This window comes from Pteropus alecto, unplaced genomic scaffold (genome assembly GCF_000325575.1).
Source record: "Pteropus alecto unplaced genomic scaffold, ASM32557v1 scaffold20, whole genome shotgun sequence".
NCBI classification, from domain to species: Eukaryota; Metazoa; Chordata; class Mammalia; order Chiroptera; family Pteropodidae; genus Pteropus; species Pteropus alecto.
The window spans coordinates 23,787,223-23,812,037 of NW_006436298.1; the positions used below are offsets into that span (position 1 = coordinate 23,787,223).

The 24,815-nt window shown below is 34.4% G+C and overlaps 1 protein-coding gene and 1 pseudogene across 15 annotated transcripts in view; one reads left to right on the top strand and one right to left on the bottom strand.

Moving 5' to 3' along the window:
• The window catches only part of KIAA0825 (KIAA0825 ortholog), a 356,002-nt gene that overhangs the window by 99,164 nt on the left and 232,023 nt on the right, over positions 1-24,815 (bottom strand). The window lies entirely within an intron of this gene.
• Positions 11,340-11,458, top strand: LOC112480715 (annotated as a pseudogene).

Below are 24,815 nucleotides of genomic sequence, written 5' to 3' on the forward strand. Positions count from 1 at the left end.
AACATTGCTGGAAGAAAACTTCATAATGGCGCAATTTGGAACTAAGCCTCAATTTTACAGTAATAGATTCTCTTTATGATGGCACAAAGGAGTGAATGCACTTAGCAAATTTAAATCTATTATTAGTCACACTTTGTGGATTGCAGTGCAAAAAGGAGAAAAGAAATTAGCTTTTTAAGTATGTTCTTATATAAAACAGGTTCTAGTAAGAATAGTCTTATATAAAATCTCCTTGTTACAGTTCAGAAGCACTGTCAGTCTTTATAACAGCAGGGAGCTGTCCAGGTTTAAAAGTCTTTCCAAAATAGTTCTGGAGGTCTCTAATTTCAAATTATAAGTTTCTGAAGTCAAAACACATTCAACATCAGGACGTTTCTTATTTACAGAAATACCATGTAGAGCAAGAAAGACAGTTAATTTGGTCTCTGCTGCTTACTGTGATCTCTCTCCTTGAATGAAGAGGTGTTTGTAGTTCACACTGGTACTATACCTGCCTTTAATGTAATTTCGATTGCAGTAAGAGAATTCAACAGCATTTTAAGCCTGTATGATTTAGCACTCATCTATGTAAAAGGAGTTTCAATTGGCAATTTTGCGAAGGAAACCAACGGCAAGAATTAGGTAGGTATTTTTACTATAAAATCAAAAACATTGAAAATCCAAGCTTGCATTTGCAAGTTAAGCAAAAAGTTATATTTTGTTTTAATCGTGTTCCATTTTTCCTCTCATCTTAAAATAATACTGAAAATATCTGATAATAGCACAATTTAGTTTTAAAATGACATATAACACTTTCATAATATTATTGACTGAATATATAGGGATGAAGCTGTAATCTTTAAGAATTATTAAATAAAATTCTTACCTGAGATGTTTCACATTAAGTATTTACTTGTGAAAAGAAGTGGAATTACCTAGTGGTATTGGGAAAGATTAACCACACATACTAATTAATATTGGTAGATTGATGGGATAAGAAAGCAAGGGTAGAGAATGGTCATCTGTAAAATAAAGTTCCATACAGTCTAAACAGGGCAGGAATATAAAAAAAAATAGTCCAAGAGAATTACTTTTAAAAAAGCATTTTCTCATAAATTTTCATATTCACTGTTCTTACCAACACTTAATATTGCTTTCCTATGATTTTGTTTTGCTTTTGTAGCTGTCTATAGCTGCCTTTGTTTAATAATTTGAGTACACTTTTATCCTGCTGGGCTCCTGTTAGTAGTTTAAACATAGGCTCAGCTCTGCCAACATTAAATTAATCTCTAAAATATATACTCTCCTTCACTTCAAAGACATCACCGTTTTCTGGTTTTTCTCCCACTTCTCAGTTTTCAGTATGCAGCTATATCTCAGCACTGGATCTTGTCTCTTCCTCTATATACTAGGTGGTCTCCTTCATTCCCATGGCTTCAGTTGGCATCCAGGTGTTGATGACTCAAACCCACCTTTATACTGAGCTCCAGAGCCATATTACTCTCTACATACTGAGTATCTACCTCAGGCATTCTGTAGGCATCTCTGCCTCAATGTGCCCCAAAATGAGTTTGGCAGTTTCTGTCTCCCTGAAACCAAATACATTCTTTCCCAGGTGATTCTCCACTCAATTGCCAAATGTGGAAACCTGTGTATCATCCCTGAAATATCTCTCTCCCCTCTCCCATGTCCAACCAATCTTCAACTTCAGATGCTTTTACCTCCTGTTTCACAAATATGTTCATTTCTATCTATTCTCACTGCCACAGTCCTATTTGAGGGCACCACCATTTCTCTATAGAATTACCCTATTGTTAAGTCTCCCTATTGGTTTTATCTCACTCAGATTCAATCCATTCTCTATGTTACAGAAGAAAGATCCTTCCAAACTATTTTTCAAAAATGGTAAAGGAAAAGATTGATAAATATGATAATTAAATTTTTAAAAAACTCAGAAAAAATACTCAAATAAAATAAAAAGATAAATCATAAACTGGGAAAAATAGTTGCAATATATAGAGCAAAGAGTTAATGTAGCTAATCAGTAAATCCTCTTATAAATCAGTATCTAAAAGAAATATGGTCAAATGACATAATCAATATGCATAAAAATAAATAGGTTTTAAGAAAAGATGTTTAACTTCACTAATTGTAAAGGAAATGCAAATTAAAATTAGACATAATTTTTTGCTTATCAGATTGAGAAAATATTTTTAAGTTGAACATGTGGGGAAAATAAGCCCTATCATATACTATCAATGGATATATAAATTAGCATAACTTCTTTGGAGGGAAATTTGGAATATCTATTAAAATTTAAACATTTTTATTTATTAAAAATTTAAATAATAATTCCCTTTAATCTGACATTTCTACTCCTAGGAACATAACCTTCAGAAGTGTTAGCATGTCTAAGAAAAAGAAGTATTAGCATATTTACACAAAGATTAACAAGGCTGCCTACTATAGCAATTTTTATAATAAATTCATATGGAAGATAATGTAAATATTCATCAATTGGGTTTGGTTAAGTAACTTATAAAAACCCATATTCTGGACTATTAGGCTGTAGTTAAAAAAAATCAGATGGCTCTTCATGAGGTCATATGAGAAAATCTCCATGTTATATTGTCAAGTGGAATAAGTAAGATACAGAACAATTTATACAATATGATCTTATGTGTGTAAAAATGATACATATGTAATATACATATATACATACACATGTATATGCATAGATAGAAATTCTCTGAAAAACTATGTATGAAATATTCAGCGATTGCCTTTGGGGAGCCCTTTTATGCTGGTACATGTGATAGTTTTTCAATAATTAAAAACAGCGAGGTATAAAAATTACAAATACTGTCATGCCATTCTCACCTCAAAAAAAATTTAATGGCATCTAATTACCATTAGGATAACATTCAAATTCCTTAACAAAGCTTATATGACATTTAAGATTGGGCCTCAGCCTCATAGTGACCCTTTCTCCTATCACTACCTCTGGTCACAACGAACATCTTCAGTTCCTCAAATGCACTTGGGACGGTTCTTTCTACATCATTCGCTTTTTCCCAGCTAACTCTTCATGCTTCAGTTTGAAGGTCTCTTTGGCCAGGAGGGTTTCTCTGATCTTCATATCTCTATTTTTAGCACTTATCACACTTAATGTTTACATGTTATGTTTTTCCCACCACCAGACCACAGCTCCATGAGGACGGGCACCAGGCCTCTCCTGCTCACAGTTAAAACCCCAGTGATGAACGTAATGCCTAATCTTTGAATAAGTCTTTGTATAATTTAAGAATTGTTAAGTGGGTACGAATTGGTCGATCTTTAGTAATTTGGGGAGTGAAAGAGAAAAATAGTGAGCTAAAAGTGGGTATTTGGGGGTGCAAAAACACACAAGGGCTCAGAATGAGTACTAGTTTGAATTTTCCTAGATCCATACCATGTGTATGACATGATTCATTACACACACACACACACACACACGTATATTTTATTCGGTGGATTGAACCATATGAAATTGCCAATATTCAAAGTTTTTGACCTACAAAAATGGCAATTTCATGTAGTTCAACTTAAGTATATACTCTGAAGTCAGGTTACTACATCATAAAGTGTTTTTGTTTTTTTCCTTGGGCACAATTCTATGCAGACAGTAGGCCAGAGGTTTTCAGAGTGAGGTTTGTGGAACCCTATGGGTTGAAAGATCCTTTTAAGGTCCATGAAATCAAAACAATTTTCATAATAATACTAAAATAGTATTTGCCTTTTTCATTTTGTTGAAATTTGCACTGATGGTGCAAAAACAATGGTGAGTAATGTCTCCAATGGCTTCATAACAAATCAATGCCACGGCACTAAACTCTTCTAGTGTTCACCGTATTCTTCATTGCTATGCACTTTTCTTTTTTAAAACAAAAAAAACACCCTTGATTAGACAGTAAAAATAATCAATTTTATTAAGTCTTGACCCTTGAGTATATGTCTACTTAATATTCTGTGTGATGAATTGGGAATTGCACATAAAGCACTTCCATGGTATACCAGAATACAGTGGTTGTCTAGAGGAAGCACTTATGTACTTGCGAGCAGAACTAGCCACTTTTGTCATGAACCATTTTTACTTGAAAGAGAAATTGACAGGTATCTGGAAAACATTTCCTCAAAAATGAACAAAATGAGACAGTCATTTCAAGGAAAGCAACTGACAGTATTTGTTGCCAATGATAAAATTCAAACATTCAAGCTAAATCAGAATTTTGCAAAACTTGTATCTGCCACCATAAACTTTACAGCTTCCTAATATTTAATGATTTTTCTAATGAGATCAGAGGTAATATTAACAATTTAATTCTTTGATATTGTATAATGGAATGTATCAACATATGAAAATCTATATTACTCAGTGAACCAATATTTTCCAAATGAACAATACCTGAAGTTACTAAACATTATATGGAAAAAGATCCACTTAAAGAGCAAAATATGGTTTCAGATTCCACATTGCAACCAATCTTTAAGAAGCCATCACTGTTGAGTTTTGGTATAGTACTAAAAAGAATATCTACAATTATCTGAAGTGATAATAAAAATATTCCTAGATATCTGTGTGAAGCCAGGTTTTTTTCCTATATACTTCAAACAAAGCAACAATTAAAACAGATTCAGTACAGAAGCAGATATAAGAATCCAGCTGTATTTAGCCAGATATTAAAGAGATTTGCAAAAATGTAAAGTATTCTACTCTTATCACTAATATTTTTGGTTTTAGAAAATATATTTTTCATAAAACATGTGATTTATGTTAATATGTAATCGGTTTGTTATTTTCAAGTGAACTACCCTTTAAAAATGTGTTTTAATTTTTAATATTGTAAATATTAATAGAAATAATCCACATAAACAGAAGCTCTTTAGGGTCCTCAATAATTTTTAAGAATGTAGAAAAATCCCGAGATCAAACTTTTTTTTCTTTTTCAATTACATTTGACATTCAATATTATTTTATATTAGTGTCAGTTGTACAACATAGTCATTAGACACTTATACCATTTACGAAGTGATCCCCCGATTAGTCTACTACCCACCTGGAACTATACATAGTTATTACAATATCGTTGACTATATTCCCTATGCTCTACTTTACATCCCCATGACTATTTTGTAACTACCAATTTGTACTTCTTAATCCCTTCACCTTTTTCACCCAGCCACCAACCCCCTTTCCCTTCTGGCCATCACCAGTTTGATCTCTGTATCTATGAGCTGAGACCCAAAATCTGAGAACCGCTGTAGTAGATGCTCAGTAAATGTCTGGTGAGTTAGTGAATCAACGAAGCAATACAAAAGAAACAAGGAAGGTTGTGATTCTATAAACCTAGTTATAAGTTTAGGAGGTCACTTTTGTGGACTGCCTCAAACACTTGGCTGTTACCATACCAATGAGGATTAAATCCTACTCAGTTTCAGAAAGCAATGAGGTGTTTCATAGGAGACAAGTCAGCTGAAGCTCAGTTTTAAATGGAAGTGGAATTAATTATTCTTTAAAAATTCCCAGTAAAAGGGTATTCACAGAGTAAATGCTTTCCTCACCTTACACGGGTTCCAAATATCAGGCAAGATTTTTAAGAACTACTTTTGGACGTCCCTTAAATTGCTTTAGAAAATGTGAGTTAAGAATACTACTACACGGTATGTTTCCTGGGAGGCTGGATCACCAACCACACAATACTGGAAAGTGGCCAGTCTACTAGCATTGGAGCTGTGCTGTCACAACACAACTTCTCTAGGCGGGACGGGTGTGGGAAATGGATGGCAGAGGAATACTCAAGCAGCTGCCGCACGGTGAAGTAAAGTGGGGCAACCACAAGGGGAGGGGGCAGGCACAACACTTCAAGGGAGCACTGAATTACAATGTCAAAAACATGTGGCCAAGTTGTTGACTGCCGAGAACCCACAGCAGTGACAGACTGGTCTGCTATGCTACAAATAGAAAGAGGGTGGCTCTTTTTGAGCAAAGGCATTGGGCCAAAAGAGACTAAAGAGGCAAATAGCAGCTGCAGCCCCATATCAAAGGAGAATCTTTATAATATATTCTATGAGAAAAGAATTGTTGGTCATTCTCTGCTTATCTATTCAGCCACGCCTGCATAGACAGACATCCATCGGGCCCAATTTTGAAAAATGAAGCACTCTGATGAATAAATGGAACACAGTTTCTCAGTAAGCATCTTTTTTTCTGAATTTCGTTCACACTTTATTTATGCCTCTTATGGCATAAATTATTGTCAGCCTGGCATTCTAGTTATACTGGTGCACACTTGCTTCTTCCAAATCTTGTGTAAACTTATTTGAGACTATTCATGTACCCCTCAAAGTACACAGTACACTACCATGTATGTAGTAGGTGCTCAATAAATACTTGTTGCCTAAAAGAAGTCTAAAATTGGGGAAAAAAAAGCTTCAAGAATATTGCAAAATTGTCAAAAACTTGCCGTCCTATCCTTATTCATCTATTGGTTCATCCAACAAATATTTATCAAGCCCCTATCACATGCAAAGTAATATGCTAAATGATGATTATGTTAAAATGAAATAGACGTGAATACTTTTCTCAAAGACTCCATAGCTCAGTCTCTTTACTGAGTGATAAAGACATAATGCAAACAATGCATTTTGTTTTTTCTTTTTCACTGCATCTGTATCATCAACATCACTATGTCTATGGAAAATAGAGTTAGAGAAAAAAGCAGGATCAAATTCACAAAAGATATAAACAAAGAGGAAAAAAAATGTTAAGCTTACCTTAACTCCAAAGATGAACAGGATGCTGTCCATATAAATAGGTGTAGTGGGTATAGATTAGAAAAAAATATGCCAGAAAAACACAGTGTGCCTATTTATTGAGCCAATTTGAATTCATAGCTGAGAAAAAGTTTACTTTGGAATTTACAAGAACACACAATCTTCATGTTCCATATAAGGAATATAAAGAATAATTTCCAGGTGGTAAGATTAGTTAACATTGGCATATATAACAGAATAGGGTTGTGGAGCTTCCTTTTCAGTTTTTTTTTTTTTTTAAATTTTTAATATAACATCGATTGTCAATTTGAGATGACTGAACTATCTCTCTCACCCTTAGAAATTATTGGATGACCCTTCAGGACCCTTTTAGTTATATGGATGTCAGTGAAAAAGAATGTAACAGGGTTTTTAAGCAAAAATATATCAGTTTAATCAGTTTTACCACAAAGTCAAAAGATTATTGACATTGTCACATAATCAATTGAATTTACATTTATTCTTTCAACAAAATAATTCGCATGTGCACATTGTTCCAGGCACTGGGCTAGTTAATACATCACTAGATGAAGCAAAGTCACTGCCTTTAAGGAGTTCACAAAATATGGAGTGCTATATAAGTGATTCCAACATTATATGACAGTTATAACAAGGTTGGTCAGGTATGGTTCTTTTGTATGCTAGAGTAGGAATGGCCAACTCAAATAGCTTTATAAAACCTCTTTAGCTAAGATAACAGAGCAGCAACAGAACTTCGAAAAACACCAGGGGACCATTCTTTTTATTTCAGTTTAGCTTCCTTAGGGTTTGCTCCATCTTCGGAAATGCCCCCATTGCAGGAGAAAGGCGCTCATGGGTTGCATGCTTTGACATACAACAAGAGAAATGAAAGTCTTAGAATACAATATTATTGACCCTGATTCAGCTGGTATGGATCATGTGCCCATATCTTAACCAATCACAGAGGCTAGGGGGGCGTCAAATGCATTGATTGGCTCAGTCTTCAGCACACTCACCTTTACCTGAGGCACACAGGGGTGGGAGGAATGATTCCCCAAAGCAGAGGCAGGGTACTACTTTCTCAAAAAGAAGGAAGTGATGCTAGACAGCTAAAACAGCACATGACCACCAACCAGGAACACACGTGCTTGACAATACATTTAAGAAATAGTCTTTGAGCACATTGTGGAGATAGATGCTACGCTGGCCTAAGCATTTTTCAAGAGTAAAAAGATGTTGACAAGAAGCTTCTAATCTAGAAAGGGGAATAGAAAGATATACAGATAAAACATGCAAAAAAATAAAACTCCTCTGTATTTTGGAGAGTTGTTGGAATAGAGTTTATTTCCTACTGTAGGATTCAGGAACGTATCCCAGGAGATGGCCGTTGAAGTAGATCTCAAAGGAAGGATGAGATCGACCTACCTGCCCTAATACATTTTTATCATAACCATCAAAAGTAGTATAGTGTTTCTTTACTTTAGAATGACCTTTAAATATCCTATATTATCTTGTTCTTAAAAATATGTCTTCACAAAATGATGCCTACCTTAAACTCAGGACCTAGCACACAGTTGGCACTCAAAAAATCTTGACTGAATGAATGGATGAATGAATGTCTGAATGAACAAATACTACAGCAAGATGTTAATGGGTAATAGATGAGATTCCTGTGGTCATGTAATGTCAATTTAAAAGACATCACTAAACCTTGACTACGACAAGTTGTTTCTCTATAGGTTCATATGGATCCACCTTGCTCCCTCAGGTAGCCCTCCGGGGCTCATCAGTAGCACCATTTGCACAGCTCGCATTGTGTGTAATGAATTCCAACCTGGCATCCACCACACCTTCAGTCTTTCAGCATAAAACAAAGTGCAGCTTCCCCCACAGAGCATCCTGATTAAACAAATTAACTATGGCACTGCCTGCAAATACACACACTAGAGTGCAGGAAATGAACAGATACAATGGCCAAGTCTGTATTTAATTTTAATTAAATTTCATTCTGTAGCTCAATTAATCCACATCTCCAAATGTCAGCAGGACTTAGGCAAATGGAATGACATCTGCTGCACCACACAGGACTATAAAACCTTCACTGCATGCTAGGTCTCTGGAAGCGCACCAGGAAAAATGAAATATCTTTATTAAGTGTGTAGTAATGTATAGAAGTCTAACTCAGAGTCTAATGAAAGAACTGGGAAAGAAAATTAGACTAAGAATGTGAGTGGTTACGGGCATGGCAAATATTGCTCAATATCCTGCCTTATGTTATTTATTGTTTTAAAGTTGCTTTTGGCTTTATAGCTATTTCCTTTAATATTTACCTAGTGGGTTTCCCAATTGTCCAGGTTGGTTTTCTTTTCTTTTTTAATTTTTTTTTTAAATAGACACAGATTTCTTTCCTGAGAAAAGGAAATTGATGGAGTAGGGTTGATCTTTCTACATAGAGTATGAAAAAGACCACATTTGCTATGCAAGGCCATTTGTTACAGAAAGCCAGAGGTGTAGCAGGAGTGTGGGGTTTGACAAACCTAGATGAAAATTTTTGTTCTGCCACTTATAATATCAGTTTAGAAAGTTAAAGAAAACTCTGGACATTATTAAGTAGTGAGACTTTTCTCAGCCTGACAATGACTAGCTTAGGGAAATGTCTGTTTAGTATTTTTAGAGAATATCATTGTGATCATTATTTTAGGTCATAATAAATAGATCAATCTTATTAAACTAAATTTGTTAAGCATTAAGTGCCAGATACCGTGCTACACCTGAAATCACAATGATGTGACAAATTTCTACCAAAGAGAGATGCCCAAATATTTAGGCGAGCTCTGGAGGGATGCAGAAAGCTTGGGAGTGGGTGCTTGTCTTCTCTGAAATGGTCCTGAAGGATGAATGACATTTGAACAAATAAATAGGATAAAAAAAGAAGAGGGAACAGCATGCAAAAGTAAGGGTGGGGAAAGTAGTTTGTTCTTTAGTTTGGGAAAAGAACTCAAAAACTACAGAGAAAACAAAGTAGGAGATAAAAACAGAAAGGTACTCTGAGGCGAGGTTAGTTGATATTGAATGTACTGTGAAGAACTCAGGATTTGATTGTATAGAAAATGGGAATTGTCTGAGGGCTTTGGGCAAGGGAACACATGACTAGATCTGTGTTTGGAACTGCAGTGTACAATATGAAGTGGAGGGTAAAGGGTAGCAGAATATGCCACCCCAAAAATGCCACTTTAGCATCAGGACTATGTTGAGCTAAAGACAGCTGAAAAACAACAGGTACAAGGTCACTCTGACCTCCCTTTTTCTTCCTAGAAGCAGGAGATTAAAATCCCATGTGAAAGATGTCCTCCCTATACCAGGAGGAAAGAAACATTCTTACCACCGGAGGTGGGGAGTTCAAGAGAAATCTGTACAGACAGACTTTGTTAAAATAACTCTTATTTTTCATCTCCCCATATATTTAGTTACTATTCCACAATTACTACTCTCTGTTCAACCTAGTACATAAGCACTAGGTCTAGTCACTTCTCTTGGTTTTCATTTCCCCATTGAGCCTCCTATTACATGTAAAAGATCTGTATGATTGTCTTCTGTTAATTTATCTTATGTCAATTTAAACTAATAATATATGAAAAAAATTGCTTTTCAATCTATGTGAATGAATACTTTGGATAAAGCCTCTTTGTATTTTGCCATACTTTGTATATCTCTCATATTTTCTTTTCTCTTTCTCATAAATAAGTCTGCCTTTATATTTTTTTTAATACTTCATATGCCTATCTAAAATTTTAACTCTTCTAATTTTACATTTTGATTTAAATTATGTGCTTAAGATAGTATAATGATTTAGGAGACATCAAGTCTGTCTATCAAAATAAAAGGTCAACTAAACCAAAGAACTAAACTTCAAAATGCTAATTAATAAAAACTTACAGATAACAGAATTAGGAATTCTGATTCTGACAAATTCATCGAGAAAAATTTTCTAGTTCTGCTATGTCACAATATTGAATTTTAAAATCAGTATATAAAGATATGGCACTGAAATTGTATCTAATAGAAGTGCACAGGAAGTAACAATTAGCTTCAAACTGTCTTACTGAATTGACATGTACTTCCTAGCATATTAATGAATTTGAAGCAAGAATCAATAATGTACCACTAACTTCATCCGGGTTAAAGTTGGCTTTACCCCTGCCAAAAAGACAATGAGACATAGTCTTATTATGTAAAATATGTAAAAGTAGAGAATTGAAATTGTAAAAAAACTTTTCCTTGAGTTAATGAGTTAAATTGCTTTTAACAATCAATCTTAATGTAATATGGAAATAAGTACATTAAAACATTTCTGGTTGCAACATTTTACAATTTATTAGTATTGAATTATTTTATATACAAAATTAGGTATGAAAAATTGGAATGTAGAAACACTAACCTAAACTGCTGAATGTTTATTATATTTTTCAAGGACCTGGAAAAAATAACATCTAACCATAAAGTTATATGATTCTATCATGGATGATTTAAAAAAAAAAATAGATTGTGTCTACGGCCATGCTACCCTGAACAAGCCCAAACCTGTCTGATCTTGGAAGCTAAGCAGGGTTGGGCCTGGTTAGTACTTGGATGCGAGACCACCTAGGAAGACCAGGTGCTGTAGGCATAAAAAAATAAATAACTAAATAAATAAAAAAAATAAGGGATTGCAAACTGACAAGGTCCTTGTAATCTGTGAGGTCAACCAAGGGTTGCCTCGCCTAAAAAAATCAATAAGTAAAAAATAAAATAAAAAAATAGGTTGACACTATTTAGCTTGTTTAGTTGAGGTTTTTCTTGAAGTCAGAGACCCTGAGTTTAGAGCACTATCAATGTTTCTTGTAGTACTGAAGGTTCAGGAATTTAGGCAACTCACATTCATGATACTTTGTCGTTGGTGAAAATAACTTCTGTGTTGAATGATCTTGAATGATTACTACTTCTTAAATCAGATTTTTGATAATAAATAAAATAAAAAATGTACCTTTTTAGATACTGAAAGTTAGGTTCACGCAGTTAAAAGACAATTCAATTTTTTCTTCAATTACCTGAATAATTTCCTCAATTTTCAATTTTGTTCCCATCCATGTGGGCCTCTGAATGGTAAGTCACTACATAAATTATAGATTTCTCTATCTCTTACTTAGTTCTTCTCTAAGATGGAAACCAAATGGTCACATAATATAAATTATCTATTTCATTCCTTTATTTTTATCAAAATAAAATATAAAATGCTGCCCTGCCAGAACTGTACACATGAGCCTAAGCCACTTAAAGGGCAGATTCAATAAAGCACTTATATTTCAAGTAATTAAAAATCATAAAGTATGAATTAGCAACAGGCTCTAAGAAAATTTTACCAAATTATCTAGATACTCATATAGTCTTAGGTAAATACTATTTACACATTATATGGGGCATAATATCAAAGTAAGCTGCTCAGGAGATATCAAGAGACTATTATAAATTATAAAAATCTCAAAATAAGATCAGCAAAGATTAGTGAGAAAAAGCATAATTTAGAGAGGTTTGAAACTCTACTTCTTGGTCTTGATTTTTCCCTTCTACCAGAGACTCATTGCTAGACAATCTATTCAAACCCAAAAGATAGTATAAGGATGAGTGTGGCACAATATATACAACACCATGGAAGGGGTACGGTTTACATGGAGTATTGTAATGGTATAGTCACAAACATTTAAAATGGGTTACATCTTAGAAATCACTATAGATCAACTATATCATCCATTATTCCTCCTCCCTCTTTCCTTCTCACTTTTCCTATTCTGTTTTAATCATCTCTCCTTACTTCATCTTATCCCTTCCCTCCCTTTTCTCTTATCACCCTTTCTACCGTTTCCTTCTTCCTTCCTTCTTTTCCATACTGTTCCCTACTGAATGCCCATTATTTGCCAGGCATAATGCTAGGTACCAAGGGAAGATAATTAGGATCAGGTATCTGTCTCCAAAGGGCATATCACCATCTTTATAGGAGTACTAGCACCTAAACAGATAATTGTCATTCATTGTGATAATTATAATGCAACTGAAAGGAAACCTAAGGAAGGGAACCTAAACTCAGCTGGCTCACTGGATTAGCTGAGATGCATCTGAAAGCATGAGGAAGATTAACCAGGAAAAAGGAATGGGCAAATATGTATTAGGCAGAAAGGAAAACATGAATGAAGATTCAGGGAACAGAACACATCAAATAGTATCTGTATAAGAAACTCAGTCTGACAGCCATGTTTTGTGACAGGATTAGTTTTATATTTTAGAAAATTCATGCTGGCAGCGGATTAGAAGGTGGATTTAAGAATACAACTGGAGTTTGGAAAACCAGTTGGGGGCATTTTTCTACTGGATTCCTAGTGAGGGATGATTAATGCCTGGTGATTATAAAATAAAGAACATTAAACAACATGCCTGATATATCCAGAATCAAACCCCAGCTTTCTCCACTCCCAGTCCAGAACTCTCTCCGCTACACCAGAAACACAGTATCTTGTAGTAAAAGTGAAATATGTTTGTTGTGGGTTCTGTTAACTACATGTAAATCCATGAAGGATAAATATTTGGGGATGACCAGATTACTGAGCTCTGGGAGCTCAGCTGCAAATTTTTTACATGGAGCAATTCAATATTCATTTATCATGGGTATTTGGAGCTGACACACTCATCTTTTGATAAAGAGATGTACCATTTTAGCGAGGAGGAAATTTCCAACCAGAGCTCTAGATGTTATCAGATGTTTGGAATCCACGTGAACGTAAGCTTCTTGTTTCCACAATAAAGGGCGAGGGCCTTCTCCTGGTATAATTTCTTTTTACGTAACATCTCAGTGCTGCTACTCATGATGCTCAAATAGCTGCTCCATCATATCCCCCCACTGCTGGTGCCACTGTAACATTTCAGGTAATGAGGTAAGGGCACACTTGAGTTCTTTATGTGCCAAGATGAGAAAAATTAATTTTCAATGCTAAAAAGATGAGACTGCTGGTACAGCCGGTCACTAACCACCACCAGCTGCTCCATAGATTTGGACTTTGGAAAAGGGAACCTATTTCAAAATCAATAGCATAACTCCAGGACACGAGAAACTAAGCTGCATCAGTGTTTTGAGCAAGAAGATATTGTCCAAATAATACCAAATAGTTGTAAAATTTATAAAAGTATTGATAATTCAGTTTGAATTTCTCAAAAAAATTCAATTGGAATGTTCAGAATTACAGCTAACACTTTACTTCTGAATACCTCAATATAGAGAGAAAATCATAAATGACAAAACTACTGTATTTGCATTAGTAGATTAATAAATGGACAAAGTATGCATCTATGGGATTTATTTGCAAGATGGCATTTTTAACAGAGCATGCTGTCTTTTTGGTGGAGGCAGGGGAGAATGTGATATCTTAACTACATACAATCTTTCTGAATTCCAACAGGAAGTCAAGTGATTTTACAGACACACACAAGCACACACACACACACACACACACACACACAATACTGAAGAGCATTTTCTTGTACTTTGTATCATTTAAAATACAGAAAAATTATTTTTTTTTTAAAAAAATGACATGAATAAAGAGTGCAAAAAATAATGCCTTAAATCATATTGTCTCCCCCTCTGAACTACATGGATCCAGAGCAATGGTTCTCAATATAGGCTACGCACCAAAATCACCTGGGAAGCTTTTAAAACAGCCAGTGCCTGAGGCCCCATCCTGGACAAAGAAGTCAGAATCTCAACCTCAGCACTATTGACATTTTGGGCCAGATGATTCTTAGTTGTGGGGGCTTCCCTGTGAATTGTAGGTAGGATGTTTCGCAGTATTCCCGGCTTCTATCAATTTCATGCCAGCAATAATCCCTTCTTTCCTAGTCGTATCAACCAAAAATATCTCTTAACACTGACAATTGTCCCCTAGAGCGGAAGGGGGATTAGCCCTGATTGAGAACCACTGTTTTAGGGGGCAAATCCCTCTTTTCCCCTCCTCTGACTCTCAGCATCTGCTTTATGGTATATCTCTCTGTGGTCTCCATATTTTGCTATTTTGCTCTCTTCAAAACTACTGGCCTTTACCTCACTCCATGTTCTCCCTCTACCTTCATTATTTGACATAAGCATTTCACCAAGAAGTCTTCTCCAATGATCCCACCCATCCTGACCTCTTCTGTCATCCTAACATGTCTGCCACCAGAATGTTAGCAGGATGCTTCACAAATACTCTTATCTCTTCTGGTAGAGGATGGTCTCAATTAGACCATAATACCACTGAAGAAATGAAAAAAACTGTCTTTTGCTTATTTTAGAATCATAGAATTTTTAAAAAGATGATTTTAAAATATCACCTATTGTACCCCTCACGCCACCAGGCAATATATAACAGTGTCAGATTCAACTTAATACAATATTAGATGTCCCAATTAAATCTCAGTTGATTTTTTTTGAGGGATTCAATCTGACTTTAAAATTTATATGGAAGAATATACTCACATACTGCTAAGTACACCTAAAAAAAAGAACATGCTCTGCCAGATATTGTCATACAATAAAGTCATAATAATAAAAATCATATTGAATTGGAACAAAAACAGACAGTCTAATGAATGGTACAGAACAGAGAACTCAGAGACAGACCTGTGAATACATGCAAATTTAATAAATGAGTAAAGTAGTACTAGAAAACAATTTAAGCACAGGAAAGGGAATGATCAATTAGGATATCTTGTATAGCTAATGCTCTTGGCATAAAATATTGAAATTCACAGTTACCATTTTCTCATACAATTTCAATAGTTAATTTTTGTTTTGTTAGTTTCATCCTCAAGACCAGGTTGTTTTTTAGCTGGCTGCTTAATAAAATGCAACCTGCCTCTTTATTGTAAGACATGTTGGTAGGAGTGACCAGTGACAGGCAAATAATTTTGAATTTAATTTTTGAATATGTAGAAAGCCAATTTCAAGGCAAGTAATTGCCTGTTTAAAGGAAAAGAAAACCATAGGAATATCTTCAAATGAAAACATAAAAAGTACAAAGTAGAAAAAAAAGACACAAGGTATAAAATTCTGGGGGTGGAGAGAGGGCGTATAAAATGAAGAAGAAAGCACCTAAAATAGAAGCTAAGGAGAGCCATAAAATAAAATGATTCTCAAGAAAGCAGAAGAATGCAATAATTACCTTCAGAGGATCGAAGCGTCAAGGAAATAATGTAAACATTCAAGACTAAAAGGCAGGAGTAGGAAGGAAACCTAAATTCAGAAACTTTAACTTTTAAATCTGAGCTGAATGGTTACTACATTTAAAAAATCTTTCATTACATTTTGGATGAGTAATAATAATACTGCTCTTGATTTATTGAACATCTTTATGCCAGTGGTTTGAAAGTATTCTGAAAATATCTTGTGATAGGTATTATTTCCTTTTAACAGATGGAGAAATTGAGGTTACGTAGAGCTTAAGTGACTTGTTCATTGTCACAATTAATCAATAGTAATGCTGAAATTGGAATTTAGTCTCTGCTATCTGGTGTAGGAACTGTTTTCCATCTCATGTTAAATGGTCCATAATTAACTTCCTATAGGAATAAAGTAGTTTCTTAAAGAATAATTGTGAAAGTCATGCCTCGGTTAAGATTCATGCTCATTTTATATCACTAATAAAAAGCATAAAAAAGTACCCAAATCCTTAAACATTTTTAGAAAAACTTAACTCGTTATTTAAATAAGACCAATTGTAGATATGGTAAAATTTCAGCGGCAATCAGCAAACTCGAAGACTGTTTTGACTGAACCATTTTTAATCTATTTGTTATTCCCTAATAATTTACCTAGGTGTCTTCTAAATGAGTTCTTAGCAAGTCCAATTTGTATTTTAAAAACAATTAATTCCAAACTAAAAAATAACCTCAAGTACAGTTCATGACTTTTCAAGCTTAACACATCTTTCTGATGTAATAAACATTCATAAGAGTGGTTATCGCTTAAACACAAACATGATTACTGAATGCCTAAATTGGCACCACAGGAATAATCTACTGATTTTCTAAGTGTTTACGGATGGAATCTAGTGTTGATATATTTTTAAGTGAGGAATCCATGCACTTATTCAATTACATACTGACTACAAATAATTGATCCTTTACTGATTGCATGGTTTATTGATACATAGTTATTCATCTGGATCTGACATAAATAGAAAACAGTGGCATTTAAAATTACCCTCCCAAACAAACTTATAACATAGAATTTATACAAAATTATATATTTGGGCTCAATTCCCTATTGGTATATGAATGTGACATAGATTACCCGTCACTTTTCCATTCAATATTTTTCTCTACTCAAATCTTTCATGTTCTCAAATTTTCCATAGTTTCCCAATATCTAATATAACTGATTTGTATTTAATAAAGGAGTCACCGTGACAGAATTATGTTCTGAAATTATAGAAAGAGGCTGGCATTTTGAGAGAGTTTGCAGACATCCTTGCCAATGTCATTCCACTGTGAATTGGTCCAGATAATACTTAATTATACCTTAACACACCATGTAAAAAAGCTGCCACCAAACAGAATCCTTCCATTCTAACTACCACAGCACACTGTCTTATCCTGGACCAATCATCCTACAGACAATGTATTAGCTTAACTCTTTTAGACATGATATATTTAGTGCTGTTTCTATATCAAAAAATTCATCAGTGCCCTTTCTCCCCTCATTTATACTGAATGTTTATTAAATAAGTACAAACTTGGAGCTTATCTTTCAATTCTGTCCACAGTCTGGATTTAACACAACCTTCCAGTACTAATATGCACAGTCAAGTTGTGCTATTTTGTTATTATTTAAATACACCCCCCTTTTCTTTTTTACCCTTGTTTGGAAAGCTATCTGCCAATAATAGCACCTGAAATGGTCTACCTTTCTCTGTGTAGGATTCCTTGATCAACTCATTCATCTCCCTATCTCTCTCATCTCCTTTGCCCCTATTCTCCCTTAATTTTGTAGAAACACTGCATGACTTTGACTAAATATATCATTTCTGTATGGCTATTCGTGTGCAGGTCTCAGTTTCTTTTACTGGAATGTGCCTGTCCTGAAGGCAGGTCTCTAACCTGTACATGTGCTGGTGTTTCACACTCAGTGGGTGCTCAGTATAAATTTGTTAAATGAAGAAATACAGAAGAACAAAAAGAGGAATTACATAAAAAGAGGAATTACATGGTCAGATTGGTAAAGTAAATAAAACCAAAACATGTACATGTAATTTACATGAACTTATAGCTCAGTCTGGGTATTGAAATAATTATTTACTTCTCCAAAAAGAAGATAATTTTAGAATATAAACATATTTAAAGCTGGAATTTTTGTCTATTTTGTTCACTAATACATACCAAGCACTTAAAGCAACATCAGGCATACGGTGGCATTTAATAAGTATTTGTTGAATGAACAAACAAATACCAAAAAACAGTTATTTTAAAACATGTTTTGGCTTTTTATATAGTCTTTAGATTTTTACTCATTCTCAATTTTCTAACATTCCAGTTAAAGAAATCCAATCCAATCTCATTTTCTTAAATATACCAGGCAATGTCTCTATTAAAGATATTAAGAAATATACAAAACTACCCATATTGAACATGAGTTTTGTATACTGAAATACTTTATTACAAAGAGAGAGGTCATTGAACTTTCTTGAGCAGATAATATGGTTTCAGGTTATCACTGATGAAGAAGTATTTTCTATATTCCAACCTTGAGAATGAATTTACATAGAGTTCGTCAGGTTTAAACTTCTCTAGCTCTTACCCAAGTCTAACTGAGCTGAGAAAGTTATGAAGACTGATGAGTCCATTAGGTAATGACTAGTCATGTCAGAGTTGATGGTATCACTTTTGATCCCACTCCTCACAGCTCTCAGATAAAGCAACCCTATAATCATAGCCTGAGCCTTCTTAAACACAGCACAAAGAGCGAAGACCAGAAAAAGAAAACCAGAAGCTGGAGCTGAGGCGGGGATTTGTCTATCCTGCTAGTTCCGAATGAAACTTTTCAAATCAAAAAACTGCAGAGGTCACATACGAGCCAACACCAGAGCAAACCCACAGCAATTCAGAAAGCAAAGATGAAAACTATAATCAAATTCTGCTACCCGAGCGGTACATTGCCTAATGCACTGATAACAAAACAGAAACCCCTAATCAAAAAGTCAGCATGTCGTTCAGGACAAGGGTAGATCAAGTGTAGTGTCAACATGGCTACAAAGTCAAACCAAGCAAAATGTTGAGTGCTGACAACATTCATCTGTTTCTTATCTTTCATTCTGATTAGCTGAGTGGACAAGGTGGCATATCAAGACTCATGAAGAGTATATATATGTGTGTGTGCATATGTATGTGTGTGTATTTAACTATTTGTTATTCAAAATTCAGCTCAGTTAAATTCTTCAATAAGTTTCACTAATTTCCAACCCCATCTCTGATAGATCCTTGCTCCTTGAAAATTGATACATGCATACAATGACCAAACACCATGAATGATTAAGATCCATTTGTGTGTTAATGTCCCCCTTTGGACTCTGAGATCAGGACACATCCTACTCATCTCATAGTACTAGCCACGCAGTGGATGCTTCTCTAAACACAGAGGGAATAACAGATTTTGACTTAGTGCTTGGTTGAAATCTTAGCTCCATACATGGAGGCCTGTGGCCTGGTGCTATGCCAGTATTCAGGAAACTTACCCCTCAATTCTCTGTCTTGCTTCTCCTCTAAGGTCATTCTCGGCTCTGACCCCAACAACCTATAAACCAGTACTACATGTCCCTGTGCTTGCCTCACATCCAGAGTTCCAGGCTTTCATTTGTCCAGAATAGGAGATGGCACAGGCTCCAATTTAACTAATCTTGCATGCTCTAGAAAATAATTTATTTTCTCTGAGCCTCAGTTTCCTCATATGTTAAATGAGAATAAGAATACTTATATCTTAAATGGTTGTCATGAAGATAAAATGAAATAATGTATATAAAGCTGCTGCCACCAGTGCCTGGCACATAGCTGGCACTAAATAAATGGTAGCTATTATTAAACCACTTTTACCAATATCGCCTCCAGCTACAAATATTATATGGATCAGTCTTCGCATGACTCTTAGCTAAAATTGTAACACACACTAGTCTTTGCAGATACATCCAAACAAAGGTCTGCAATTTTATCTTGAAATATAAAAGGCAATCAGCATTTTACTAAATCTTTAAAAGCAAGCAAACATTCTTTCCTGAAGCTGACATGCTAGATTTTATACATTCACTAATTATCATTTTATGAATAAAAATGGGCAACTAATTCAGCTGCTATATCTTTCTTCTGTTTGGAAAACAAGTATTATTCTGAGGCACTGAGATATATGCTCAACAGCTTATTTGTCAAATTAGAATTAAAAAAAAATTACTATATATTCATATAAGAGTCCTCTATATTATTCATGTTAAAATTTCAAGTTCCTGAGAAATGATGAACTGATATAAGGCTTTTTCCTTTCAAAAATATATTTAGAAGCCAAAGAAAATTATTATATTAAGGACAACTTCATTCTGAACATCTTAATAAAAAAATTTGTGAAATATCAGTTTCCCACTCATTGAATTTCTGGAAATATATGCTAAATTTCAACATTTAGTAGTCATCACTACATTATGAATTTTAGAAATTGTCTCACTGGTGGCGCCGGGCTGTGTCATGAGGCCAAAGGGCAATTAAGCCTGTCATTGTGCTCCTGGAGTTACTACTCCAGGAATCTGCCAGACACCTTTGAGATTTTTCTGCTCTTGGGGGCACTGAAACAACACGGAGCCTCCTGGAAAGGGTCCCAGTGACTCACAGGTTCAGATTCATCAACTTTAACCAAGATCACAAAGAGGAAGTTTTAAAGAACACGGCCATGTCTATTCCTTCAGCTCCCTTGTAAAGGTTGGCTTCTGGAAAAAGTGGCTAAAGGCCCTTGGGTTACCCCAACTCTGACTTCACCCAAAGTTTCTAAGTGGTACCTAAAATGATGGAAATCAAGAGTGCTCTAGCTGAAAGTAAGAAATAAAGCAGTGAGCCCATAGGTGGGTGAGTTTACGACTTTCCTCTAAGCCCTTGTCAACCATCTCAAGAATATGAAACATCAGTTAGATTTTTTCCTTTTTATCTCTGATTTGCATTAATTTCCTAATAATAGGTAAAAGTGTTTAAAATGGGATCAGGGCTATTCTTAAGAAAAAATATAAAATAAAAATTCTTATCAATTTCAAATAGAGATTTAGGTAGACTCACAAGATGGCTATAATAAAAGAATCAAGGCTAAAAAATATAGAAACTAGAAGAAAATTTTGAGTTAGAGAACTTAGGGGTCAATTTAGCTGATCTGAAGAGAGACAGTCATTAATCTGTAGAGCTCTAACTGCAAGTCTTCTTAATGCACACCTACTTGGGTGGAAATTTAGCACAAACCTTTAGCATGATGCTTTCTTATTTTCCCTTTGGTTTTATCTGTCCATAAACAAACATGCAGACATTTGAAATGTAAAAAAAGCTTAAATTCTGTAGCAGCTTTTGTAAAAATAATGAAAACTTTTGTAAAAACAGCTTTAAACACCTTGTTTGCCAAGTCCAATAATGTGCCAATTTGTGAAAGCTGCTACAGGTTTTGTGCTTGTCAAGAGTTGTAGAACCTGGACTGCTCTGACAGTCACCAGAGATTATTTAAATATATAAGACTAATTACAATTCTATCATCCACTTCTTAAAATTGTGTTAAGACCTGTGAATTAAAGGCCTACCCCAAGCGTGAGCTGCATTTGGCAGCGCACCACATTTCTTCTGATGGGCCTCAATGTATGGGTGTAATGCAGACCAACCTCCCCTTTTTGACCAAATGATACTAGGAAACTTCTGTTGTTGATGGAATTTAAGGCCTTTGTCCTTGTCCTTCTATCTTTTTCTGTACCATTTTAGGTAAGAGCACATTTGAAAAGGTCATTGGCCGGGAATAGGAGTACTCTCTGCAGAGTTATTTGCTACAACTTTCAGATGTTTTCAGTTGCTTGCTAAAAACAATACTATAGAAGACAGAAGTGTTTTCATTATTTCTTAGACAACTCTAAAAATGTAAACACAGTTTTAGGGGAAGATAAGAGGAATGGCCATTGTACAAAAGAAAGGACAAATGACTGTCTTTTAAAATTCAGCGGAGGCCCTAACATATATAAATGGATGAATAACATAACTGATGCAATATAGATATTTGTTGAAAAATATTCAAAAGGATGGTCATTTTATATTCATTATTAGTCCATGGAGTCTTGGACAGTGAGACAAAAGACACTGTCTTATTTGACTTCATCATTTTACTGATTAAAAATAAAAACAACAAAACATAATTTAAATCAATGGCATACCAAGGGAAGGGAGATAGGAGAAGTTTACCTCAAGATCAGGTGGGAAGAGGGTGCATTTTTATCAGAGAATTTTAAAACATCAATAACATCCATAAAAAGTTAGCCTGCTTTTCGCTATCACCATGTACTGACAATTCTAAACAATATCTATAATAAAATATTTCTCCCCATAGGAAAAATTTTATTAGTCTAAGTTCTAAACAACTGCTGTTGTAGTTACAGTTGAATTTTAATACTACATATGCAAGCTACAAATTAGTACAATTTTATTATTTATCCTTTAATAAACATTTTATTCAGCATGGAAATTAATTCAGAGAACTTAATGTTATCTGGTCAGCTCAGACACATGGAAACTCAGCTGCTTGTGGTCACTGCAACACTATGTTCAAGAGTGAGACTGCAACCACTCCAAATTGTTCAATCTGGCTTCAAGTGCAGTTGGTGCCTCCAACTCCTGTGTTATGACATATTGCTGTGTTTAAACAGTAGATTTGAAATAACCTATGATAGCACAGTGAGATAAAGGCAAAAAAAACTTAACCTGAGTTATTTTAATCTCTTCATTTATATGACTGCTTGGAGTTTTTCTGTTGAAAATTTTAAAATGTAAATATATTTTTTAAAAAATATATCAGTGTAATTAAAAAGTATTATTTTTTCTTTTTTGTTGCTGAAATATTTATTTTATTATTTATAATTTTTATTGGCATGACTATATGCTCAAGGTTCAATCATTTGAAATTTTGAAAAAAAATTTCACTATATGTTTTCTTCTAGATATCATCATCATCACTGTTATTATTCATTTCACTTTATTTTTTAAAAAATATATCAGTGTAATTAAAAAGTATTATTTTTTCTTTTTTGTTGCTGAAATATTTATTTTATTATTTATAATTTTTATTGGCATGACTATATGCTCAAGGTTCAATCATTTGAAATTTTGAAAAAAAATTTCACTATATGTTTTCTTCTAGATATCATCATCATCACTGTTATTATTCATTTCACTTTATGACTGTTGCTGAAAATAGTTTTCTTGTCTAGAATGAGGGTGTTAAGAATGATCTCCTCCAGGTGTCAAATGTGCTCAGTATGCCACTGACTTAAGTAGGAACTTTATGCAATTTACTGATGTCATTAGTTTCTTCTTTCTTCTATAGTGCAGTTATGATAAAAATGCACAATTTAGAAGACTGGTGGAAATTGCTGATCTCTTCAAGTTACTGTCAGCTCAGAGGAAGCCACGATTAAGAATGCCTGGAATTTTGAAGGCAATGCTTATTTGCATGGAATTTAAGCACTCTTCATTTTGGAACTGAAAGAACTCATTTGAACTACCATAGGGAACTTTTCTGTATTTTATTTTTGAGGGTCCAGGTTAATTGTTGGATTCACTTTATTCCTCTCTTTTCTGTTTCCCTTCTTTTCTGACATCTCATTTATGTAGATTTCTGTCACTTGTGCATTACGAGGAAGTTAGGAGGGTTCTGAATTTACAGAGATGCCAAAATCAGATTCTTTTGAGTATTTTAGTTTTTGAACTGATGATTTGCCTCTTTCCAGAAAATATCAGCAGTGAGATTTCTTTGAATATGTTCATCTTATATTTGAGCAGCTGGAGAATCAGCTGGCAAGGTAGTTAGTTGTGAAGATATAAAAATGTGTTACCACAGAGAAATATTTGGTATGACCCAAGCTTTCCTTTTTTATTGGCTGTGAGGGTATGTAACAGGGTAAGATAACCCCCACGTCACACTATATGGGTGAGCCATAAGCAGGTAATCAGTTCTATAAACTCACTACTTTCTCTTCAGCATATTGTACAATCGCCTATAAAGCAAAAGGCTTTATTTTGTTTATTTTCATTCAAAGAGCACTTCCCTTTTTTCCTACTAAATTGATCAGATTCCATACAAGCTAAACTATACCATGTCCTAAGGATTGGGCACAAGCTAGGTAATTACGGACTCATTCTTATATTTAATGTGGATACACGTAAATCCTTCTTGTTTCAGGTTTATATATAATATTACTCAAATTCACATCTATTAAATTGTTAATGTTTATTCTACTCTACCTCATAATTTGGAATTTCTAATGTGAAGTTTACTCTAACACTTAAAAGTTTAATACTGAAGGCAGAGATATGGTGCTAACAATAATTATTAGTTTAAATAGCTTTGGGGAGCTAAAAGGAGTGAGTTTAGTTTTGAAATGTATTAGAATGAGGAACAAAGTGTCAGCATTCATGAATTCCCTAACTAGCATCATTAACTATTTCAGCTTGTGGTGGTAAAATTTACCAAATGTTTGTATCTGTTTCTCATTTGGAAAATGAAGGTACATATTGAAAACAAAACTAACTTTGACTTTTTTACGAACAACCAACCTAGACAAAATTATTACAAAACATACAATTGGGGGCAAATTCATACACACACACACACACACACACACACACACACACACACCTATGCCACTTTTGAACCTCTCCCTTAGGACTCTGAGATTGAGTTAATGCTACTTCCT